Below are 27,441 nucleotides of genomic sequence, written 5' to 3' on the forward strand. Positions count from 1 at the left end.
TTTTCTTGGACGCTACAAAAGCGTTTGATTCAGTGGAATGGGGTTACCTGATAGATGTTTTATGTAGAATGGGTTTTCCTCGGATCTTTATTTCGTAGGTCAAACTGTTGTATACTGAGCCGTTGGCGAGGGTGGTCGTGAACGGTGTCCTTTCCCCCCAATTCCCAATCACGAGGGGGACCAGGCAGGGATGTCCTCTTTCTCCTCTCCTATTCGCCATTGCCATAGAGCCTCTTGCATGTAGGATTCGCCAATTACATAAACAGAGTGCGTTTAATTGTTTTCAGCGCCAAATAGGGATTTCTTTGTATGCGGATGATGTTACGCTGTATGTGAGAGATCCGCAAGCGAATCTTAACACGCTATTACGAGAGCTTGTTGCCTTCGGAGGTATTTCTGGAGTACACATTAATTGGCAGAAATCCCAATTTTTCCCGCTCACTGCGGCAGTTCATCGATTCCCGCTGGACTACCCTCTTGAGTGGTGTGATTCGGAACTACGTTATCTTGGTATTGTGGTGTCTCTAGACAGGGAGGCAACTGTTAGGCCTAATTATGGCGTCGCTATCACTAAACTGGCTGATAACATTACGAGATGGATGTCTTTGCCTCTGTCTATGGCGGGTAGAGCGTCCCTGATTAAAATGGTGATCCTACCCCGCTTTCTGTACTTATTGCAGAATATTCCCTATCATCCGGGGGCTTTTTTTTTCAAACGTCTCCGCTCGCAGCTGATTCGTCTGTTCTGGGGGGGTAAACTTGAAAAGTAAAACAAAAGGTTTCCCAATGGGATATACTGTTTCCTGCTCATAGATCAGGGCTCAACTCTCAAACACCATTCACACCATTCATTTTTATGGAACGGGAAAGCACTCACCAGAAAGAAAAACCACCTAATGTAATAATACAGTGAAAAATATAGTAAAAAATGTACACTTTATTCTAAAATTTACAACACTAATTGATAAGTCAAAAAATAATAAAAGGGACACTTAAAAAACACAATTGAATACACAATTAAAAAACCACCTAATGTGGACGTGGAGAAAGTTAATCTAAAAAGACACTTAAATCTGTCTTTAGTCCGTCATTTCAGGCCCTCTTTTGTCAACACTACGAGGAAAAATTATATTCCTTTCGTTCAGTTAGAATGTTGGCAATGCCGAATATGACTTTGGAGTTGGCGTCGACGCGTTTCGGAAGCTTAAGAATTGATAGGGGCTTCCTTCCTCAGGACGGTTTGTATATGTATTCTCCACAAATTGATAGACAACCTAATGTATAAATAACATAAAATGTAACTATTAATACCCTCTTCTATTTTACACATATTACTATTATTAACATTACTATTTTGGTTACACACAAACTTTATGCTCTTTTTATAAATCACGATAAGGGTGATAACAACAGCAACAACAATTCATAATCCCTGTCAGTAATATAGAAGCCTTGTTTTTTACATGATTCCCATGCGAGATACTAACCATTTCTTGCCCAGAGTTGGTTATACACCCAGTTACACTCATTGGAATTTTTTTTTAAAAAAAACATCAACACAGAACAACATGTCGGGCTGACAACTGATTTATGCATCTAGATCCTCTTTTTGCACGCTACTTACATAACGTTTTAACCCTGCGAGATTAGCATCTACCACACTGGGTCCTAATTTATTTTAAAAAAACAACGGCAGAATTTATACACATCAGAGCAGGATGACTACACATAAACATTCCCAGTATAAAACACACATCTTTACAACTGAAACCATCTATCCATCCATTTTCAAACCTAATTACAACGTAAGAGACATTTGTTCTTTTTCGCTTTCTATAAAATACATTTTGCCTTTTCGTTCATGTTATCCACGTTCTTTTGCAAGAAATACCACATTCATGCTTCAATCATACTCACTGGCAGCGATAATACACTAACCGTAATGATTGTTATTTTCGTGAAGAGGCCACCCAATGTATGATGATCCTCAGTTTTGCTCCCGTGACAGTCACCTGGCTTTTCTTTCCTGCCCCACCTATGAGTTAGAGCGATATTCAATTAGGTATAAGCTTACATTTATTCAATTATCACCTAATGTGCTAGGTTCGAATTATATTCACCTTCAAATTTTGAAAGATGTTTTTTATCATGACACTCGTCTTTTTCTAATCTCTGCAAGGATTAAGCAGGGGAGTACCTTAACAGCCGCTCAATGCGGTCTCTATTTGAAGATATGGGTCTTTCAGGTGCTGTTCTTTGCTGCAAAAGCGGAGACAAGCGCATTGCTTCAGCTAAAATCCAGGGCGTAGTTTAACTTATCACCCAAGTTTCAAATTCACATGTTTCATCTTACCCGAATTAAGTGGGTTTTCTATCCGTAAATAGGGCTGTTATCTTGCTGCTGGTTATAATAATGCACGAGGCTACATGCAGAAACAAATGATGAGAGTTGTTATTAAGGGGTAACTTAAGAATGGAAGGTTTAGCGTATTCAATTCTAAACAACCCTTCCACTTTCAGAATTTAATCTTACCCGGAATCCGGAACTCTCGTTCCTTAATTGGGGTTCTTGTTCTGCAACCGGGTACTTTAATGCGCGTGGCTGCATACAAGAAGATTAAGAAAGTTTTACTGAAAAATTCTGCTCGATAACGGAGGCTTCGTTTATTTTAGTCTGAGCACACATTCCCTGGCTGTCCTTACCTAGTGGATGCACACGGCTCGCGTTCCCGGTGCTCTATCTCGTGGCGTTTGTTCAATCACCGCTGTCGTAGGGAAATGTTTGCACGTCCCATTCGGCGTCGCATTTTAATCTCGTGTAGAGGTCACGTGATTAAAAAAAGGGTGGGTCAGTATTCATGGATTCTCCCTGCTTTAGTCTGTTTTTTTATTTACAAAGGGTAAATGACTGCTCCTAAATAAACTTTATTGTTCTAAATCGGCAATGATTATATTTCTATTTAACTGTTGTTAAGCTGTGGTGTTCATCGCTATGACATGGCTTTGTTAGATTCGGATAGTTATCCCCTCGTGAAGGGTCCGGTTTAAAGTTGAGCAAAGGATATGAACCAAAAATAACCGGTATTATTTAATACATTTGTTAGCTAAGCGCAGAATGTTTTGTCTCGATATAATGTTTATTTTATAGTGTGTAATCTCACACGGGTTGTTTGTACTAAACTTAAAAATGGGGGAAATATTTAATTGTTAATAAAGGGTCACAGAACCCTCAGCATTATTCCGACAGTGTTCTATAGTGAAGAGAGATGTTAAGGAATTATGCTAGTCACTTTCTATTCACGGCATTCAGTGATTCAGTGATTTTATCTACTTCGAGTTGGATATACATGACAGCGGTATAAATGGTAACTCATGGAGTGCTTATGACACAATTTTCATCCAGTCTTCTTTTGTGTTGAGTCCCCTATTTACAGTGTCTAGTGTGGAAATATACCACTGTTCTCTGTTTTTACGCTTAATCTCAATGTTGCCTCTGTGTGAATGGTGTTTGAGAGTTGAGCCCTGATCTATGAGCAGGAAACAGTATATCCCATTGGGAAACCTTTTGTTTTACTTTTCAAGTACATTGGCGCTCCATTTCCCTTTGGGTAATTAAGAGCCCCTCTCTTTTCTTCTTACCTATCTGGGGGGGTAAACAACCAAGATTGGCATGGTCTACCTTAACTCTGCCCTATGATAGAGGAGGCTTTGACGTCCCTGATTTTGAACTTTATTATATGAGCGCTCAAGCGCACTATGCATACCACTGGATGCGCCCCACGCCATTTATGCCTCAGATAGCTGCTGAACAGTAGGTCGCCCATCCACTCCCATTGGAGGGCATGGTAATGGGAAATGTTGGAGATGTGGATACACACCAGACTACGGTGACTTGTACGGATGATGCTTGGAAACGTGTGGCGAAGGCATTGGATCTTGCATTTCTCTATTCACCTGCACTCCCCCTAACATATCACCCTGCCCTGTCCTTGTTGCAGGAGACGGGGTTCCAGCGTATGTGCAAGCGTCTTGGGGCGCTTACGTGGGGGGACCTTTTCCGCGAGGGCAACTTTCGTACCCGTGAACAGTTTTTTGGGGGTATGGAGTATTCCCCTTTAGATACGTTTTATTATGTTCGGTTGAGACAGGGCCTGCGGACGCTACTGCCTGGATTCCCCAAGGAACCGGACGTGGCCTTACCACTTCACGTGATGTTAATCTCGGACGGGCGTCACTTGGTCTCTAAATTGTATGGCGCCATCAGGAAACAAAGGGTTACACTGACTAGTCGGGTACGTGAACAGTGGAATGTTGAGCTCGGAATCTCTATCTCTGATGAGCAATGGGCCTACTGTTGCGGTGTGACTGCCAATATTTCATCTAGTTGTCGTTTAAAAATCATACACTATAAATTCGTACAAAGATTCTACTATACTCCAGCTAGGAAACTTAGATTTCGGTTGGCGGAGGACGATAGATATGCTCGTTGCCGGGCGGCAGGGGTCGATTTCCTTCACCTAGCATGGGAATGTGGGGCCATTTCTGAGTATTGGGTGCAGGTCCATGACGCCCTTCAGGTCATGACTGAGGATGGGGTATTGTTCGACCCCGTAGTTCTGCTGTTAGGGTATACTAAGGAGGTGCCGGCACTTTATCGTAGATTTGTGGATGTGGCCTTATTGTTGGCAAAACGGCGAGTGGCATGCTGTTGGGGGCGGGGCAGGGTGCAACGGTTCAAGGATTGGCTGGGTGATGTCATCTATTGTCAGGACCAGTACAATGTATATGCGGACATGATGCCTGTGTGCTGTAGGCCTAAGGACTTCTGGAGCCCGTTACAGGTGTACCTGCTCACTAGGGCTGCACAAGATTCTGAATCAGATAGTGAGGATTGGGTTGGGATTGGTTAGAAGCGCGACATTTGCTGGAAAACCAGTTATACCCGCCGAACATTATGTACCACTGCGGATGGGGCTGTTTCTATGTTCTACTGATGTGCTACTTGTGTGGATTACACTGTATAGTCTCTGAGGGTAGGGTGAAAGGCCAATGACAGCTCTTCTGTGGAGGTGATGGGGGTATCTCAGCCGAGCAAGTGTTGAACTATAGGTATACGTCAACAATGTTGATGCTGATGTCCTTCATTGACGAGTGCGTACTTAAGATCTGTACCCCTGCGGTTCTGGAATGTTTTATGCAGATGTATTTTCCTCTGATTGTCTGCAGATATTCTGCTCCTACAAATATCTATGCTGTACTATGTTTCGACATGGCACCTGGCCTTTTAATGTCTACTGCTGCATTGCATTATCCCTGCATCTGTTTATGCTTTGTATATGCACCACTACTGTCACCTGCTCTTCTTCCAATAAAGGTTTAAAAAAGGTTAAAAAAAAAACTTTCCCAGATGCACTTCTAGACACAGTTTCAAACCTGATAACAATCCACTCCAACCTATGAGGTCTGGGTGACGTCAACATTTGGTTTGACAAATCAAATTTGCCTTATCTGAAAACAATCATCACTGGCCTAGAAGCACTGAACCTGCTTCAGATCATCCACAAACCCGCACACATCACTGGACACATCCTAAATGTAATTTTCATGAATACAGAACTAGTTACTTTTCATATGATGACTTCGGTCATGTGGTCTGTCCACCATTGGCTTGCCTTCCAATATAAAACAACACTAGGCGATGCACCTAAAACATCTTTACATGCATCCATTTATCGGCCATGGAACAAACTCAATTTGGAACACTTAGAAACATAACTAACATCCAGTAGAGATCTAGAAACAATACATTTTGGTTCAAAAATTATATGAGTGGCTACAGGAAGCCTTTGAAATCCTGATACCACTAAAAACCATATAAAAACCAAAAGAAAACAAGCACCTTGGAGAAATACATAGATAAAAGAGATAAAACAACAAATTAGAAAGCTTCAACCTGCCTGGCTCAAAACAAACACCAAGACAAATTTCACCTACAGAACATTAACAGATTATACAAGTCAGCTATCAAAAAAGCAAAGAAAAAATACTATTCAGACAGAATTCAAAATTCAAATTCAAACTATTTCACCTAGAAGGAGCTCATCCCATTACTCAGGAGTTCACAGATAAACTGGCAAATCATTACATAGACAAAGCAGACACGTTGTACTCATACTTAAAACAGAGACAAAGCATGAGCACTATCCCCTTTGCAAATCTACAATCCAAGAATCCTCTAACCCAGCCTCTCTGTTCCTTCCAAAACATTTCACACAATGAATTTATGGACCTGGCCAAAGCAAGTAGGCCTGCCGGAAGCCCTTCTGTCCCATGTCCACCGCAAACCTTCACGACAATTCGAACAATGGCTGCTGCCACTCCAGTAAGGAGAATCATCAACAACTCCTTAACTAACAGAATATTTCCAGAAGAACTCAAAAAGACATAGATACGCCCATTACTGAAGAAAACAAACTTGAACCCGCTGTACCCTGAAAACTACAGACCGATTTCAAATGGACCTTTCCTGGGCAAACTGATAAAAGAGCAGCTTTCACTCAGATACCACAATTCATTGAAGAGAATGCCACACTCTCAGACTTCCAAACAGGGTTCTGTCCAGGAAGAGGCACAGGATCTGCCCTCCTTGACTTCTGAGATGACCTGAAGAACACAGTTGACTGCAACAGGGTTGCTGTGCTGCTTCTCTTGGACATCTCAGCTGCCTTTGACACAGTTGACCATGACACTCTGATACAGAGAATCTACAAAGCCGGCATAGAGGGGACTGCTCTAGACTGGATCACGTCCTACCTTCGCAACAGAACTAATGTCATCCATACCCTTCCGTTCTCATCTAAATCATACTTCACAAAAGCAGTGGTCCCTCAAGGCTCTATTATCTCGCCCATGCTTTTCAACATCTACATGAAGTCAATACCAGCATTGATCAATCAATTTCACCTCATGTGCTATAACTGTTCAGATGGCACTCAAAAACTGCAGAGCCCCAAAGACATTGGAAACTCATCAATTTTCAGTCGTCTCAGAGCCGTGGATCAATGGATGACGTGGAGCCACCTCAAATTGAATGCTTCCAAAACAGAAATACTCATGTGTGGCAATTGGAAACATTATAACCCACTCGCCATGTGGCCTGATGATCTTGGAACTTCGCCTAAAATATCAAAGGAAGTAAGAAACCTCGGAATGGCCATTGACTCCAAGCTATCGATGAATGCCCAAGTGGGCAAACTAGCAAGATCAAGCTTTGTTACTATAAGAACTCTGCTACAAATCTTTCCTCAGTTGGGATTTCCGCACAAGGTCCACGCTACCTTCTGCCTTGTTTTGTCCAAACTCCATTATGCCAATAGCCTCTACCATAGATCACCTTTAACGACCATGAAATGACTTCGACAAATTCAGAACTCAGCTGCCAGACTTCTCTTACATATAAAACCGCAAGACCATATCGCCCATGCCTTGAAAGCCCTGCATTGGTTGCCAGTTGCCTCAAGATCCATGTTCAAGCTGCTTTGTATCACCCACAAAGTGATACATGGAAGTAGACCGCTCTTCATCAGGAATAAAATCACCAAACACATACAACAAAGGAACCTCTGCTCTAGAGTGGCACCTTGCTTTAAATTGGCAAGATACAAGAAAAAAACAATGGGTTTCACATCATTCTCTGTTCGAGCAGCCAAACTATGGAACTCTTTATCCCCCAACATAAGATCAACAGATAACCACATTATCTTTATGTTGAGCGCGGGGTTCGGCAGGGTTGTTCAATGGCCCCTACTCTGTTCACCCTCTTCATTAATGGTGTTGTTTCCCGCATGCAATCTCAGGCTGTGGATGCCCCTTCTCTCGCTGGGGAGAAGGTCCCCATTTTAATGTTTGCTGATGACACTTTAATTTTATCAAAACCCCCCAGTGGCTTACAAAAAGCATTGGCAATATTTGATGGGTTCTGTACTGACCATGGACTTGAGGTGAATGCGACCAAGACAAAACTCATGGCTTTTAACCCACATAGAAATTTTAAATCGAATATTACCATGAGTGGCCGCATACTCGAAGTTGTAACATCCTTCACCTATTTGGGGATCTTGATCTCCAATGATAATAAGTGGCAGCAACACCTTAACATCGCTACATTAAGGCACAAGCAGCTATCTGGGGCTATAATTAAGGAGCACAGGAAGTCAATGACTAAACCAATCAAACCACCACTGACAATATACGAGGCAAAAGCAATTGGGTCGGCCTTGTATGGTGCGGAGCTATGGGGGTATGAAAACCTCCATGAACTCCAACTATCCGAAAATAAATTCTTGAGGTCATTGACGGGTACTCCGCAGAGCAGCCCACTATTGCCCCTGCGCTACGAGTTAGGTAGAAGAGAGCTTACGGAAAAGGCCAAACTGCGCCCGATATTATTCTGGCGCAGACTTTGGACCACACCAGAACTCTCTCATTATGGGGAGGGGTTCGCTGATATCATTAAAGCCGATCGTTACAATAAAATTAGGTGGCTTAAAACATTAAAGACTGCACTGCTCAAACTAGGACTTCATGCCCTATGGGCAGACCCTGCTGGGGCTTTATTTCCCTCTAAGACTGTGTTAAAAGACATATTTTGGGAACATGTAGCTAATAGTAGCTTACTTAACACCAACAGTGGGACTATGACCACCGGCTACTTAGAAACTAAAATGTTCCCCATCTATGAAAATTACTGGGACTACATAATGAACCCCCTGGATAGGAAATTGTTATTTCAAATGAGGGTAGGTTCGCTCCCACTCTGTAATTTAACAGCTAAATTGAAAACAAGGGGGGCAGTATTATGTCCAGCCTGTGGGGTAGGAAAAGAAACCCTAGGTCATTTTCTGTTTTGTTGCCCAGTATATGCTGCCCCAAGGCAAGCCTGGTTGGCTCCTATGTGTAGGAACTTAGGTACAAAAAGTAGTATGGTGGCACTGCGTATAGTAAAATCTACCACTGAAGAATGGATCAATATTGCAATCGCAAAGTACCTGGGATGGGCGTGGGTTTTAAGAATGAGACTGCTGGCAAGTTAAATACTGCCACCAAGTCGCTCAGAGACTGCTAGACATTTGTCTATTCTCTGTAACCTTTAGTAAATAGCCAGAGACTGCTAAACTAACGTTTATTCTCTGTAAATTTTTTAATTGACCAGAGACTGCTAGGCACTCGTCTATTCTCTGTTTATGTAATTTGTCATCGGCTTAATATTGTTTTTAATGCAATGAATTCTTTTTAGCGTATGATTTACTGGGGATATTTACACTGTTATCATGATCATTCCCCTCTGGACTCTATTTTTCGACGATAATGATTTATGCACCTGTATATATGATGTGTCATTGTTTTTAAATTGTCAAAATATGTATGTGCTTGTTTGATTGATCATGTAAATTTAATTGTTTTTTAATTGTATGTATGTTTGTCTTGCTTTTATGAGTAATACTCGAATAAAGCACTTTTTGAATCTTGAATTATCTTTAGAAAACTACTCAAGAATTTGCTCTACCCCACATACAGCATATCTCTCTGTCTATAAGCATTTATTGGTACTATAGATACATACCTTTATATGTGTATTGCTTTGTATAAACATGTAGAATATTTATGTTAAAAAACTTATTATATGTTGGTATTCATAAGTTCTGCTTAACAAATGTACATATTATTGATAGTTACATTATTCTAAGTTTTAACATGTATATAAGTTACTGCCTAAATAAGTACATCTTTTAATCATAACTATTAATCTACAAATGCTTCATTATTAATCTACAATATATATATATATATATATATATTATATATATATATATATATATATTTATAATGAATTTAAAGTGCAACAACACTTGGAAGCTAGAGTTCATTTAATGTGTCTTTAATCTACATATGCTACCTTCCTTTATGCATCTATATACCTTCCATGTGCTTATAATCTATAGATGTATTACTTTTAGATCTATTTATGTATTACATTTACTTATTTCATACTTTTCTTCCAATTGAGCATATCCCATGCATACCCTATTTTTCATCCAATACTGCTCTGAATACATCCTCTAGCTCAACTCTCTGACTCATCTCAAACCTCTTTCTACTACTCTTTCCAATACACTAGCTTATTTCTCACCATATACTTCTATCAATGTATCCATTACTTCCACTCTCTCAATCATCCCAAACCCCATACCACTACTATGATTCCAAAAACAACCCCTTCAAAACTCTTCCCAACTCCATCCCTCCTTGCATCATCTCATATCTCTTTTTACTATTCCGATCCCACAAAACAAACCTTTCTAAATCCTACCTCTGATTCATCCTCCTTCACCTCGCTTTTTCTCATCCCCCTCCACCTCCCTTTTGCTCATCCAAAGCCTCCTCCTTCAGCTAAGAGCTCCAAAACAAAAAAAACTAAAATTATAAATCTTTTCCTTCTACACCTCGAAATACCAGACTAATATGTCCATCACTCAAATTAAATTTGATATTTCACTATACCAATTCACCAATAATCCTTTATGGGTTCCGGAGAAGCGTGCTACTCGCCAAAAAGCACTTCAACACCTCATCATGGGTAGCCATCGCTATATAAATGCAAACCTTTTTACCTCTTCCACCCTTTCGCTACCCTTCTCAATCTGAATAACTGACTAACATCCACCGCTCAAATTTCTTTCATATTTAACTATACTAATTCACCACTAACACTGTATGGGTTCCAGAGTAGCATGCTGTTCACCAAAAAAGCACCTCCACACCCCATCAGAGGTAGCAAGCGCTATATAAATGCAAACCTTTTTTCCTTGTGTGTTCCTCTACTATCCTTCTCAATCCAAATAACTGACTAACATATCCACCACTCAAATTACTTTAATATTTTCATTATACTAATACACCACTAATCCTTTATGGGTTCTGAAGTAGCGTGCTACTCGTCAAAAATGCACCTCAACACCCCATCAGGGATAGCAAGCGCTATATAATTGCAAACCTTTTTTCCTTCTCTATTCCTCCACTAACCTTCTCAATCCATATAACTGACTAACATATCCGCTACTCAAAATACTTTGATATTTCCATTATACTAATTCACCACTAATCCTTTATGGGTTCTGAAGTAGATTGCGATTGGGTAAAAATTACTATTCCCGATCCAGAAAGTGCAACAGTAGGGAAAACATTGGATAGTGTAGGGGTAAAATTACTAATCCCACTCCAAAGAGTACAACTGTAGGGAAAGCATTGAATAGCGGGAGGGTAAAAATTACTATTCCCACTCCAAAGAGTGCAAATTTAGGGCAAAAAATTGGATAGCTTAGGGATAAAAATTACTATTCCCACTCCAGAGAGAGCAACAGTAGGGAAAGCGTTGGATAGCAGGAGGGTAAAAATTACTATTCCCACTCCAGAGAGTGCAACAGTAGGGAGAGCGTTGGTACCATAGGGGTAAAAATTACTGTTCCCACTACAGTGAGTGGAACAGTAAGGAAAGCGTTGGATAGCGTAGGGGTAAAAATTACTATTCCCACTCCAGTGAGTGCAACAGTAGGGTAAGTGTTGGATACCGTAGGGGTAAAAATTACTATTCCCACTCCAGTGAGTGCAACAGTATTGAAAGCTTTGGATGCGTAGGGGCAAAAAGTACTATTCCCACTTCAGAGAGTCCAAAAGTAGGGTAAGCATTGGAAAGCATAGGGGTAAAAATTACTATTCCCACTCCAGAGAGTGCAACAGTAGGGAAAGCATTGGATACCGTAGGGGTAAAAATTACTATTCCCACTCCAAACAGTGCAACAGCAGGGAAAGCAGTGGATAGCGGGGGGATAAAAATTACTATTCTCATTCCAGAGAGTGCAACAGTAGGGAAAGCATTGGATAGCGTAGAGGTAAAAAATACTATTCCCACTCCAGAGAGTGCAACAGTAGTGAAAAGGTTGGATAGCGTAGGGGTAAAAATTACTATTCCCACTCCAGAGAGTGCAACAGTAGGGAAAGACATGATTTAATATTAAATTAATTATCATTACCAATAAAAATTTTATTAAAAATAATGACCAATTAATAACAATTAATTACCAAGTAAAAAAATGTATTACCAATTAATAAATTAATTACCAATAAATAATGAATTATAAATTATTTATAAATACATAGAAATAAAAATAAATATTAACTTTATTACAATTAAATTACATCACACCTAATTCCCCTATAAACCCACAACCTGCTCCTAATAACAAAAAAATCAGCTAAAATAATTATCAACTAATTAATTAATAAAAATGATTTGCCAAGTTGTAAAAATGAATTACCAATTAATAAACATGAATTATCAATTATTAATTCATTATCAATTAATTAATTATGAAAACATATAAATAAAATGTAATATTTAATTTACTATAATGAAATTACTTCCCACCCTATTCCCCTACAAACCCACAACCCGCTCCTTATATTAAAAAATGCGCTAAACAGAATTATCAATTAATCAATTAATAAAAATTAATCACCAGTTTATAAAATTGAATTACCAATTAATAATTAATTATCAATCATTATTTATCAATACATATACATTACAATTAATATTTAATATAATATAATTAAATTACTTCCCGCCCTATTCCCCTATAAACCCACAACCCACTACGGAATTAAATTACGCAACATTAAATTACATAACATTCCTTACTTTAAAAAAATTAAACATACATTAGAAATATAATACATAATTTTAACACTTATACTACCATATGTAACACAAAAAAATCGATATTATGGAAATCTATATTATAAAATTCGATATTGTGGAATTCGATATTTAGGGTGTTCACCCACCACGTGGGCTGCCGCTTTTGCACTATGGGGCAAGCACTGATACACTCTCTTTGCCAATTGTTTGCCCCCCCTGATTGCCTATTTGATTTCTTTTTGGGAGGGACGACCCCAGTCCACCGATGCCCTCCCGAACCTGTCTAAAAGCATTTTGCCACTTTCACTGCAGCACTATTTAGTTAGGTGCTGCAGTGGAGGCGGAAAAACATCCATCTACAAAATAAATGTGGCACAAACTTCGCATAATCCTCAAGGTCACAAAATATCCCTAAACCAGTGAAGTGCCTCAGCAATCCATACTGAGTCCTGTCACCTTCAACATTTACATTAGTGCACTTGGTGCTCCATTCACTGATAACAGCATCAACGGTCACCAATATGTTGATGATACACAATTCTATTTGAAAGTCTCCTCTACTTCTGAGATCCAACTCCCATAAAAGTGCTTGCACATCATCCATTTGAACACCCCACTACAGCTCCACTTTAGGAAAAAAGTTGCTAATTCACCTTTTTGAAGAACACTACATCACAAAGCTTTAACCATCCACACTTCAGGTTCCTCTCCTATTTTTCATTGACTTTATGTTTGTTTTTGGCTAGGTTTCACAATAGAAATACCATATATATATATATATATATATATATATATATATATATATATATATACATACAAACATAGATACAAGGCAAATAAACATATTATCTTGCACTGAGGTTAAGAGTGCAAAATAAATAATAATCAAAGCCAAAGCTGGTAAAATTATATTTACATAGCTTGCTAGAAGCCAATCATTTCAAAGTTATGTCACAGACTATGTCGTAAAATAAACAGTATGTCCCTCAATAACTTTTCAAATATTTTGGTGCAGTAAATCTACCTTGACAAATACTGATACTGAGCGATATACCACTAAAATGGAATATATTGTTTTTGGCTGAAACAGTGTTTATGAAAGGTCACCAGAAAAGCTATATAACATAGCAGTTTCAGAATTAAATAAGATAATAATACAGTATATCAGCATAACAGAAGACACTATAACATTAACACACAAAAGCAGCACTATGCACAACTGAACACAAAAGAAAAAAGAACAGAAACTACCACAACATACATAACATAACATAACACAGCCACATAACATAACATAATGATATTACTGAGCGATTGTGTTGGTGTTCTTTTGTGTTGAGTTGCTATTTAATATTGGTGTCTTGCTTTATTGTACATTTCCTGTTGCCATTTTGTTTTTGTGCTACGATGTTGAATTGCTCGGAAGGTGACTCCTAATGCTTTTAATTCTTCATGAGTAAAGGGTAGTGTTGTCTTAAAGGACAGGCAGAAGCAGGTCAAATAGACGAGGGTATCTTTTTTCTTTGCATGTTAGGTTCTAAGGTACATAGCAATAGTCAATACTCCCTTCAACTGTATCTATCCAAAGGCTTCTTTTCCACACAGCAGCGCCATTTTGATTGAATCAGCATTCACTCTCAGCACTACAGGCACCAACTCAACATAGAGGTGTTGAAGTACACAGAGGATACCAAAGATAGGCTTTCCCTCAAGGAAGCCCCTCCACAGAATATCTAACAGCAAAGGCAGATTTTGCTCCAAGCCACCCTCCCCCCACCCCTTTACAGGGCTTTACTTCCCTTCATTTCTTCAACAGTCCTCCCCTCACTGGGTTGACACAGTGGGAAATATTAAAAAGTTGACGAGTCGGTTGTCAATATAAGTGGCACAAATATGAATTTCCCACTACAAAAATTAATATCACATTCATAGCTAATTTACCTTGCAGTACGTTGTTTAGCATAGATTTAAATATTTGTGGTACCTTTACTTTCTGTGAAAAAAGCCCTTTTTATTTTACTAAATTGAAGCATGGCTTTTATCATTACTCATAAGCACAATAATGGATTGCTACCTACATTTTCAGGTTAGCAGCCCTGGCGTGACCCTAGTGGTTGCTTTCCCTCTGTAAACTGTGACCTCCCAAACACAGTAGGCTCTGTGACATCAATCATAATGTTGCTGATATAAAGCAGAAGCCTCCCTATGCAGAGGTTACACTTCCCTACCCGCCCCTATTAGATAGAATAGGGCAGAGGAGGGGATACCTGTTAGGGATCACTGACATAATTTCGAGGGACATAATATCGAGTACCAAAAATATCGGCGACAAAATATCGACAGAGAGAATATCGACTTTGTATCTACAAACAGGTAAGTACAAAAATATGGAGTAAAAAATATTGTTTACAAAAAATATAGTTTGTAAAAATATCGACTTTATTAAAAACAATGTTAAATGAAATTAATATTAAAAATTATTTACTAAAATATACTTAAAAATACTTAAATTAACTTATAGTAATTAAATAATTAATGAAAGTTATAAAAAAAATTACAATCATATTTGTTAAAACCTATATATATAGTAACATAATATAATTAAAATATATCCAATATTATTACCGTAGGATAGCGGAAGTATAAAATTACTATTCCTACTCCAGAGAGTGCAACAGTAGATAAGGCGTTGGATAGCGTAGAGGTAAAAATTACTATTCCCACTCCAGAGAGTGCAACAGTAGGGAAAGCGTTGGATAGCGTAGGGGTACAAATTACTATTCCCACTCCAGAGAGTGCAACAGTAGGGAAAGGGTTGGATAGCGTAGCGGTAAAACTTACTATTCCCACTCCAGAGAGTTCAACAGTAGGGAAAGCGTTCGATAGCGTACGGCTAAAAATTACTATTCCCACTCCAGAAAGTGCAACAGAAGGGAAAGCGATGGATAGCGTAGGGGTAAAAATTACTATTCCCACACCAGAAAGTGCAACAGTAGGGAAAGCGTTGGATAGCGTAGGGGTAAAAATGTACTATTCCCAATACAGAGAGTGCAACAGTAGGGAAAGTGTTGGATAGCGTAGGGGTAAAAATTACTATTCCCACTCCAGAGAGTGCAACAGTAGGGAAAGCCTTGGATAGCATAAGGGTAAACATTACTATTCCCACTCCAGAGAGTGCAACAGTAGGGAAAGTGTTGGTTAGCGTAGTGGTAAAAATTATTATTCCCACTCCAGAGAGTGCAACAGTAGGGAAAGCGTTGGATAGCGTAGGGGTAAAAATTACTATTCCCACTCCAAAGAGTGCAACAGTAGGGGAAGCGTTGGATAGCGAAGGGGTAAAAATTACTATCCCCACTCCAGAAGTGCAACAGTAGGGAAAGTGTTGGATAGCGTATGGGTAAAAATTACTATTCCCACTCCAGAGAGTGCAACAGTAGGGAAAGGGTTGGATAGCGTAGGGGTAAAACTTACTATTCCCACTCCAGAGAGTGCAACAGTAGGGAAAGCGTTGGATAGCGTTGGGGTAAAAATTACTATTCCCACTCCAGAGAGTGCAACAGTAAGGAAAGCGTTGTATAGCGTAGGGGTAAAACGTACTATTCCCCCTCAAGAGAGTGCAACAGTAGGGAAAACGTTGGATAGCGTAGGGGTACAAATTACTATTCCCACTCCAAACAATGCAACAGTAGGGAAAGCGTTGGATAGCGTAGGGGTACAAATTACTATTCCCACTCCAGAGAGTGCAACAGTAGGGAAAGGGTTGGATAGCGTAGCGGTAAAACTTACTATTCCCACTCCAGAGAGTTCAACAGTAGGGAAAGCGTTCGATAGCGTACGGCTAAAAATTACTATTCCCACTCCAGAAAGTGCAACAGAAGGGAAAGCGATGGATAGCGTAGGGGTAAAAATTACTATTCCCACTCCAGAAAGTGCAACAGTAGGGAAAGCGTTGGATAGCGTAGGGGTAAAAATTTACTATTCCCAATCCAGAGAGTGCAACAGTAGGGAAAGGGTTGGATAGCGTAGGGGTAAAAATTACTATTCCCACTCCAGAGAGTGCAACAGTAGGGAAAGCCTTGGATAGCATAGGGGTAAACATTACTATTCCCACTCCAGAGAGTGCAACAGTAGGGAAAGTGTTGGTTAGCGTAGTGGTAAAAATTATTATTCCCACTCCAGAGAGTGCAACAGTAGGGAAAGCGTTGGATAGCGTAGAGGTAAAAATTACTATTCCCACTCCAAAGAGTGCAACAGTAGGGGAAGCGTTGGATAGCGAAGGGGTAAAAATTACTATTCCCACTCCAGAGAGTGCAACAGTAGGGAAAGCGTTGGATAGCGTTGGGGTAAAAATTACTATTCCCACTCCAGAGAGTGCAACAGTAAGGAAAGCGTTGTATAGCGTAGGGGTAAAACGTACTATTCCCCCTCAAGAAAGTGCAACAGTAGGGAAAACGTTGGATAGCGTAGGGGTACAAATTACTATTCCCACTCCAAACAATGCAACAGTAGGGAAAGCGTTGGATAGCGTAGGGGTTAAAATTACTATTCCCACTCCAGAAAGTGCAACAGTAGGGAAAGCGTTCAATAGCGGAGAGGTAAAAATTACTATTCCCACTCCAGTGAGTGCAACAGTAGTGAAAGTAGATACTTCATATTTTATTCAAAAAGATATATATATTAATATCTATAAAAGAATTATTAAAAGTAATTACCACTTTAATATAATATAATAATTAATTAATTACAAATACTAATTTAATTTAATCATTACAATTAATTATCTATTAACACTAATTAATTACAAATTAACAATTAATTAAACAGTTACTTAACAATTAAAATCTAATAAATACACACAAAAAATTATCATATGTAATTAGTTATAATTAAATTACTTTCCACCCTACTCCCCTATAAACCCACAACCCGCTACTGAAATTAAATTAGTTAAATTAACATATTTAGCAATTAATCAATAAAATACAATGAATTGGAAATTAAAATGTAATTAATTACTAAATAAAAATTAATTAACAATTAATTATAAACAAATACCAATAAATACATTTTTATATTTAATTAATTATAATTGAATTACACTACATAAATTAACATATTTAATTAAATATAATTAAATTACACTACATAAATGAACATATTTAATTAATTATAATTAAATTACTTCCCCCCCCTACTCCTCCATAAACCCACAACCCGGGACAGAAATTAAATTAGTTAAATTAACATAATTATCAATTAATCAATTAAATAAAAATAATTGGCAAATAAAATGTAATTAATTACTAAATAAAAATCAATTACCAATTAATTATAAACAAATACCAATAAATACATTTACATATTTAATTAATTATAATTAAATTACTTCCAACCCTATTCCCCTACAAACCCACAGCCCGCTACAGAATTAAATTACGCAAAATTTAAATAACATTAAATTCATTAATTAAATTACATTAGAACATAAATAAACACTTTTAACAAATAAAATACACTATAAAAATTTGATATTATTAAAAGTTCGACATTTTTCTTAACCTATATTATGTACTTCGATATTTTGACTATCTATATTTTAAAATTCGATATTACATTACTTACCTTCAAAACGATATTTTTGATGTCTATATTCTGTCCATTCGATATTCTGTCCAGCCTATATTTTGTACTCAATATTATGTCCATTCGATATTTTGTACTCAATATTTTGTGTGTTTACCACCTGTTAGATGCCTCTCTTCTGCTGGTAGTCATTTAAATGATTTCATATTTCCCTATGGTAAAGTCTAATTATCATAAAGACTTGTTCGTGAGCCAGATTTAAAAAATACCAGAAAAGTCAATCATATCTCACTGGAAAATTCCAGTATTTAAGAAGAAAAAGTCTGAAATCAGAAAAAGTAGCGTCCTAAAACAAGCAGACAAACATGAGCTTAGAGTAATGAAGTGCCTCTGAGCAAATCTGGGGGTGCAGTTTAATGCATCCGACACCAATCTAGGCTAATTTATTTACAAAAAGGTCATCACATGACTTGAAAGAGATACCTCCATCTTGGCCTTCGGCACTAAATGATAATATCTGTAACTGAAACCATCTTTCCCAATGGAGTCAGAGAACACCAACCAAGTAAATACAGTAAGAAAGAAGAAGGAAAGGTCACTGCATTCATGAACCCAACTGGCATCACTGAACTTTCTCAGCACCAAACTTCGAATCTGCTACCCGCGTCTGAAAAAATCAAATCAGTTCCAGAGCAGCTCAGGGAGGCAGATCAACTCTCTAGGTTGTAAGTGAACAACCATAACACTTCCACAACCTGTTGGTAGGATCTACAAATCCAATCCACTAAACCGGTGCCTCAACAGAATCAATGGTGGTATATGTTCAATTAAAAAGAAAAATTGGTTAGGATGATGGTGGAGAAGAACGTGTCAACTGTGAGCCAGCAGTAGCACTAGAACAACCCCCCTGGCGGCTTAGTGATTTTATCGGGACAAACCCAGGAAACCGAACATGTGTCAGATACTCGTGAAATCACTCATTGAGTCTGAGGGAGAGTGAGATTGGTTTTGGCACACTTGAACCCAGTGGGCCACAACGGCCCTAAGGCTTAACTTTCATTGCATTCATAAACATCACTCAGTAAAGCACATTTCTAGTGATTACAGCAAGATACTGCAAGAGTATGGAATAAAATACATTTTCAAAGTTCTTCTTTGTCTATGGGTGTTTGCCCGTGCAACCAAAAAAAGTATTACTACTAGCCGTACTTGAAACAGAGGTTTTGGGGTCCCCATTTGCTGGGAAGTGATTGCCATGCAATTGAAGGTAAATGTAAGGATTGATCTGGTTCTCTAGGCCCTTTGGAATATTTGGTATTCTTCCAGACTGCACTATATTCACAGTAATGCTGGGGAATTTCAAAGATTTCCCAGGATTTTTAGAGTGCAGTTGGACCATATATGTCTTCTGGCTACCCGACAAGCATGGTTTCTACCAGAAAAAAAAGGAAAGAAACACACAGAACAATAATGTGAAAGAGAGAGACTGAGAGATAGATGTGATAATTGTTATGAGATGTAATCCTATAATCAAAAAGGGAGTTCCAGTGATTACATCCTGGAGTAGTTGTAGCCCTTGTTCTCCTTTGTGTGAGCTACAGACATCTAGAATTAGTGTCACTATATTTTCTGTCATAGAGAACCATCAACTATCATATTTGTCTCTTATGTGTAGGCTTCTGGTCGTGGGAGCAGTGCCCAGTTTACTAGGACATATTTCAGTTGACAGGACCGTGTTGTTGGGTGGTTCACATGATTTATGACAAACATACTGCAAGTCTTTGCGTGTTCCCCATTCTGGGGTTATTGTAGTACAACAAATGACATTCATGGTGACCTGGCTTAAAAGATTTGTATGGCTTATAAAGGATATATTGAACAACATTGAGCGCCACTTCGATCACTTGGATGGCACCATGGATGTCTGATGATTTGTAGACAGTGCATTGGTTCATTGTTGGTGTTTCAGCATGTCTTGACGATGTGTTGCCATGGGGAGAATCAGGATTTGAAGGTGTGAAAGCTTGATGCCTTCCTGTGGTGATCGTTTACAGATTGTGTTTGCTTCCTGTGTAAAAAGCAGATTTTAGCTTGTAAAACTTTAAGAAATGTTTTAAACATGAGCATAACGTGAATACATTATTAATTAGATTAGTCCGACCTTGTAAAGAATATTATACCTAGACCTTTTCTATAATGGTAATAAATCACAATACACACATGCTGAATAATTCACCACTTTCAAATGTTACATCTTGAAACATTTTTCTAAGTACACGAATACAATTTTTCCTAATGATCCATGATATGTTTGTAACATACTTAATCTTATGTTGTTTCCATCACCCCTCCAATTTGGGGCGGTTTGCAAGAAATACGTCTTTCTTGAAAGTTGGGATAATCCTTGCCTCTGTGTCCTTAATAGAATCAATACTTTCCAATATGATGTCTTCTAGTATGTCCTCTAATGAAGAAAGCTTTGGCAATCTCTTTTGAAGCTCAAACATTGAGGTGTCCAGCCCAGCTTTGTTGCCTCGTCCACCTTACCCACAATGTTATGCATGGTTTCTTGAGGGCAATAAGCACCCAGCACACTCCAGGTGATCTAAGGTGTCATGTGGCTACTTTTTAGAACTTAATGCATCTCACCACACACAGTTTAGGAGAATCTAGGAAGAAAGTGTACAACATTGGATTTAGTCCTTCTGCCAAATTCAAATGTTACCCCATCTGGAGTAAACATATGGTCTGGGATATCCAATTCTCAAAAATCCAACACTCTGTTGCAAGACACTAAACACAGGGCATAGCCAATTTAGCTGATAATTCTTCTTTTGCCAGGTATCCAACCAAGATTCAAATGTCTCAGATAAACTTGCAAATGAACAGAAGGTCCCTACACTGGTGATCATTCACCATAGCTGGCCTGCCGGAAGTGAAAATCGGAACATGCTGATTGTCCTACATGCAAACCAAGTTTTCATTAATTTTAAAACAACAATCAAGATATGGACAATGTCGGCCTACACATGACCAAACCACGCTGCACTCACCAACAGAGTCATTAAAGCCAGACTGAAGAGTATTCGTTATTTGTAACATCTAAACAGGCCTTTCCAATGTATCCAGAATGCTGCTGAGATTTTCCTAGGATCATCCAATGGCTTCTGTAATCTTTCAAGCTATGAGTTATAATGTTCCATCCATCACCATTTGGTGTAAGTTAGTACATTGTACTTCCATAAGAATCACTCTGGAGAAAGGAGACAGATCAGAGAATCTAAAGAAACTTCCAATCAGAACTGGAAACCATGCCTACAATGTGCGTACATTCATCATTAAAAATGATACTGGCCTTCTGTCTCTGGTTGGGTCTGTGCTGTCACCCTGGCAATCTTGCACATTGATGAAATGTGTAGTTCATCCTTACTGACCAATCCTGAAGAAAGCGATACCAAAGGGGATAATGGACGGAGCGCTTGAGCAAATCAAACACTCAACCCCAGTCAACTAATATGGGTTTAATCCATCATCATTCTTTAGCTCACTACACCACCCCAGTTCAGACAGGGCCTTATGCAAATCAGTCTGACCCTGTGTCTCATGGGAACAGTCCAGCCCGAACTGCCAAGCCATGTCTTCCCTGGACCGTAAACAAGCATCCTATTACCGGTTTCTAGTTAATCAGCCATCATCAGCCAGGCTAGCTTGAATCGAGTGGCTCAGTGAGCAAGGCACCCGCGTCTGGGCATACCCTGTCAATTAGGGTGAACAAAGTGATACCAAAGGGGATAATGGACGGAGCGCTTGAGCAAATCAAACACTCACCCCCAGTCAACTGATCTGGGTTTAATGCATCATCATTCTTTAGCTCACTCCACCACCCCAGTTCAGACATGGCCATATGCAAATCAGTCTGACCCTGTGCCTCATGGGAACAGTCCAGCCTGAATTCCCAAGCCATGTCTTCCCTGGACAGTAAACAAGCATCCTGGGACCGGTTTCTGGTTAATCAGCCGTCATCAGCCAGGCTAGCTTGAATACAATGGCAAAGTGAGCAAGGGGCCCACGTATGGGCATACCATGCCAACTTAGGGCAAACAAACGATAAGAAAAGTGGATAATGATCCGAGCACTTGAGCAGATCAAACACTCACCCCCAGTCAACTGATCTGGGTTTAATCCATCATCATTCTTTAGCTCACTCCACTTTCCCAGTTCAGACATGGTCCAGATCTTGGAAGGCTTGGCCGTTCGGGCTGGACTGTTCCCATGGGGCACAGGGTCTAGACTGATTTGCATATGGCTGGGTTCAAACTGAAAAGGCATGGTGAGCAAAAAAACGATGGATTTAGGCCCAGATCTCTGTACTGGGGTGAATGTATGACAATGTTCTGCATTCTGCCCATCAACTGTTGTTTTTGCAATCCTGAAGAAAAGCATCCACCATGAGTCAGGCTGTGTTTGACCCCCAACTGAAGTATCTTCACAGCCAGTGCTTCAACCTAGAGGTAGACAGATCTAACTAGTAAACTCATCACCTGCACATTCATACCTGGAAGCTTTGGAAGCAGCCAGTTGCTGTTGTCTTGAAGGTGTCTGAAATTCCAGTCCACCAACTCCTTGTGCCAATCCGGAAGATATTCTGTCATCATCGAGATGTTTCTGACCAAGAAGAAATGTCAAGTCAGTGGGTATCTCTGTCAGCATCGTCTGCTCGGACTTCCCAAGCAGGTAGATGTAGAGATCCACTAAAATCTTGTCCATCTTAATGGGGAAACAACACAGTACCTCGTCCTTCATCATGCACTTAATGGAAAACAAATCTGCTTGTAGTGCCAACAAGTGTATATATAGTTTCCGTTCTACTTCTTATCACCGTCCCTTATGACATTTTCCCACATCCTCCTTCTTAGCCCTTCTTAGTTTCATTAGCTGGCATCTGTTTGAATGGTGAAATGGGAACTTCAATCATACAGATTGTTTAAGAGATAGCACCCACATGGTGCTTCCATTCCATGCTTCCATGTCGGTTACAAACATTGAATCCTTGTCTTGGCATCAATTCAGAGTTGTACCCTTTTCTAAATAGGTGACTCATCTCCTCATATGGGATACTTTCAGCTGTTAGAGAGCACTCTCGGGTAGGGGTTCCAAAAATGTGGCTGAGTCGAGGACAACCTAAGGCCTCATTCTGGCAAGTTGTCTTAGTGATAAACGGTCCATGATAAGGTCTTTCTTCAGCTCCTTCTTGATGCTGACAATGTTCTTCTTTGGGAGTTTCAAGGAGGCATTCTGCAAATCTATCACCAAATTTAGAAAGGTCAACTACAGGCTGGATATCGAGTCAGAATTTTCCCTAATCAAAATGAATTCCTGGCTAGTCATGAGTTGGAGCATCCACCTTGGATTTGTTTGGATCACTCCATCAGTCATGTAGAGTCCAGGTAAATAATACATTGTATTTCCTTGGATCATATCAATTTTACGACCAGCCTCAGGAGTTTACTGAACTACTGTGGTGGCGAGAAAAGCCTGAACAAGAGAGACATAATTTTGTAGACCTGACCCTTCAATGCAAATTGGAAAAACCTGTGCTGCCTGGAATAGGAACCATGAGATAGGTGTCCTTCAGCCCCATGCAAAGCCCTGCTTGGAGGAAGTTGATTTGCTGCATTTTGAAATGACACTATGCCTTTCCCTAATTGTTTTTTATTTAATTGGAAAAATGTTGACAATACCCCATGTAAAAACTGTAGTGTTGAATATTGAGTAGGGAACATTGCTAAATCATAATATCGTAGCAAAAATATGGAGGACAGAAATATCAAAAGGCAAGTGCATATAGGGTAAGATTTACTATTTCTACTATTTTTAACTCAATTTCTACATGCCCTGAAGGTATATATAAAGTCAAGGTGCAATTATGTGGAGTTAGGTATAGAAAATCTATTCATACTTACCTGTCAATTGTTCTGTCCTTGATATTTTGGCTATGATATTAAAGTACACATTTGGAAATGCCAAGACGCGTGTACTACTGCTCTTTTACTTCCCATCTCAATTATCTCTTCTTCTGTTTGGAGAATCTCAAAGGCTGAGATGTTTTGACCTGTTTCGGGAACTGTGAAATTTACCTTGAAGCCAATCATAGTGTGTAGCACTCAAGGGTTTGGTAATCATTTCCCAGCTGTGTCTGTGCAAACCAGTCTCTCCCCCAGACTCAGATAGGAAAAGGAATAAGCCTTACTGTTTAAACTCCTGAGGACATTCACTGAACCACAGAAGCCTACTCAGACTCCCAGTATTTCTGGATGAAAAATATCCTCCTAACTTGCTCTCTTGAAAAGATGATCCTCTTCAACCAGCTTGACATCAAATTTTTGCCTTTGGGACATATGTAATTCGCTGGGAGGCCTTTTCCCCTGACTGCCTGTTAAGCTGCAATGCCATAAAAACTGCAATAAGTCTACTTAATCTAAGAGCCCAGCTGACCATTTCCTACTGGACTTACCATTGATGATGGTATTGGCTTCTGAGAGAGTAAATCCTAGCAACTAATTGGTGCACACAAGCTCCTGGACCATTGGTTTGTCTTAGAGTCTATTCGTCTAAAACCTGCAAAACTGGACACTTGGAAACTTCTTCATAATTTTTCCTCCAAAGAACAAGCAGAGCCTAGGACCAATGCCAAAGCCGCAGCCAACAATGTTGAATCACCAGTTGGACTCAACTTGTCAGTCTCCCCCAGTGAATGGATTTTGACACCCAGAAATATTTCAAAGTCTGAACATGGGACTTCACAAAGGCCTACATTGAACAGCAACCAATCATCAACCAAACCTCTGGGCACACATCCTGGATTTTTCCCACTCAAAGCTTCCCATCATTGCAACTACTATGCCTGGTTTTCCAACAGAGCCAAGGCTCACACTTAGGTCCCATGCTTCTTCCAGCCACTTTCGTCAAGCCCTCCTTTGCATCCATTCTGCATACCCACCTGTCGATGACCCATATAAGAGGACTGTTCTCCAGAAAACATTCTAAGTCAGAAGATAAGCTTTTCACCAAGACAAACCAGTCCTCGTACCTGATTGGAAGTAGCTTGTGAACATCCTTAACTTTTAAATGGGGCTGCATCTAACACAACCAAATAACATGGATCCACGATTCGTGCTTATAGGTGCTATTTTATCTTCAAATTTCTAAAAATCACATCTCTGGTTTCCTACTTCAGATTTTTGTCAATTTAGTGTATTTTTGTTAACTCAATTTTACTTTATTTTTTTTAATTGGAGTGGGATTTTTATTGTGTTACGTTTTCTCCTTTGTAAGTGTTTTGTTACTGATAAAAGCTTTATACTTTTCTCCTAATAAGCCTGCCTACTCTGTGCAACAGCTACAAAGGTTTGAGCTCATGTTTCAATTATTGAGACCAAACTGGACCTGGTACGGAATTGTGACATAGGTCTTGATTTAGAGTTCAGTAAATGGGTTACATCTTCACAAACATGACAGATATCCCATCCGTTGTATTACAAGTGTCATTGTATATAATGCACTTGTAAAGCGATTGATGGGATTTCTGTCACGTTTTTGACAGAGTAACCCGTCTGTCAAAATCGGAATCAGTCCCATTATCACTTGGCGAAGACTCACATTCCCCCACCCACACAAATAACCCACTATCTAACAGTCATGACATAGAATCTGAAGCTATAGAATTTTTTTAAGTGGTTCTTAATACAACAGTGGAAACATGATGACAAATGGTTAAGAATTAAGTTTTAAGAAAAGAGGGGGCACCTCTTAACTCAGAGGAAGGACAGACATTCTTAGATAATTCCACCAAGGGAATAAAAGAGGAGGCAATAGAATGTCTTCTAAGCATAAAGCAAGAAAAAGTACCTCCTGGGAGAGAAATAAGGGCTCATCAACAGAGAGTCACAGCTGAGAGCACTACATAACAAACAAGAATTGACATAGCCAATAGGTCTCGCCTTTGGGACCTTATAAGTATTTAGGCATGCAGCACATTTTACTGGGCGCTGTGCCACCAGGGATTGAAGAGCTACACAATTAATATAAACTGGGTCATGCAGTATGATTCAGGAATGCATACTTGCCTCTGGACACATTTATGGGCACATTCCGAGGCTTTTTAACATAGACAGAAATACAAGTTCCACAATGCAAGGCAACAGCACTATAACATTCTGTTTGCGACTGCATCACTAGAGTATTGAACAGCTTGTGAAAAAAAGCAGTGTTTTCCAATGGCAAAGACGTCTCTTTCCTCCTCCCCTGGCCTCTATTCACCAAGCACACTTCTCCAAAGTTTTCCAATCAAAAGACTGCTTGTACCATCCATTTATCAGCAAGACCCAAGGCCTGCCCATTACTTAATATCTGTGCACCTAAAAACAAAAAAGTTAACAAGGCCTTGTATAATGTAACTGTCACTTTTGTAAAGCGCTTCAATACCTTTGGGTCAGTCATGTTTGTGCTCTATAAAAAATGCCCCCAAAAATAATTTTTGACCTTGTGTAATGTAACTAGTGCTCATGTAAAGCACACCAACAGCATTGGGTTACTCAAGTTCACATTACATAATACAAAACGCCTCACAATCCTGCTGTGAATGTGCTTTGAAACTAGAGCTCTGAGAGGAGCGGGACAACAGGCAGAGGCAGCGGGGTGGCATGAAGAAACATGGGAGGAGGTGGGAGGTTTGAAAGCTGCTCCAATTTGACAAGGAGAGGAGAAATAATAAATAAACAGGGGTCAGCATCCCTTAATTTCTGCACACCTAAAACCAAAATAATTAACCTGACCTTGTGTAATCTAAATGGCTCTTTTGAAAAGCACTCCAATGCCTTTTGGTCACTCGAGTTTGTGCTCTATAAAAATGCCCCCAAGAATGAATCTGACTGTGTGGTATGTAATGAGCACTCCAACCCTTTCCGTTTACTCGCGTCCACATCATATAATACAAAATGTCTCACAGTCCATGGGGAGCACCTGTGAAGGGGCTTTGAAATTAGTGCTCGGGGAGGAGGAGGACAACAGGAAGAGGCAGTGGAGTGGGCATGCACCAACAT

The sequence above is a fragment of the Lissotriton vulgaris genome, chromosome 7 (assembly GCF_964263255.1).
Source record: "Lissotriton vulgaris chromosome 7, aLisVul1.2, whole genome shotgun sequence".
NCBI classification, from domain to species: Eukaryota; Metazoa; Chordata; class Amphibia; order Caudata; family Salamandridae; genus Lissotriton; species Lissotriton vulgaris.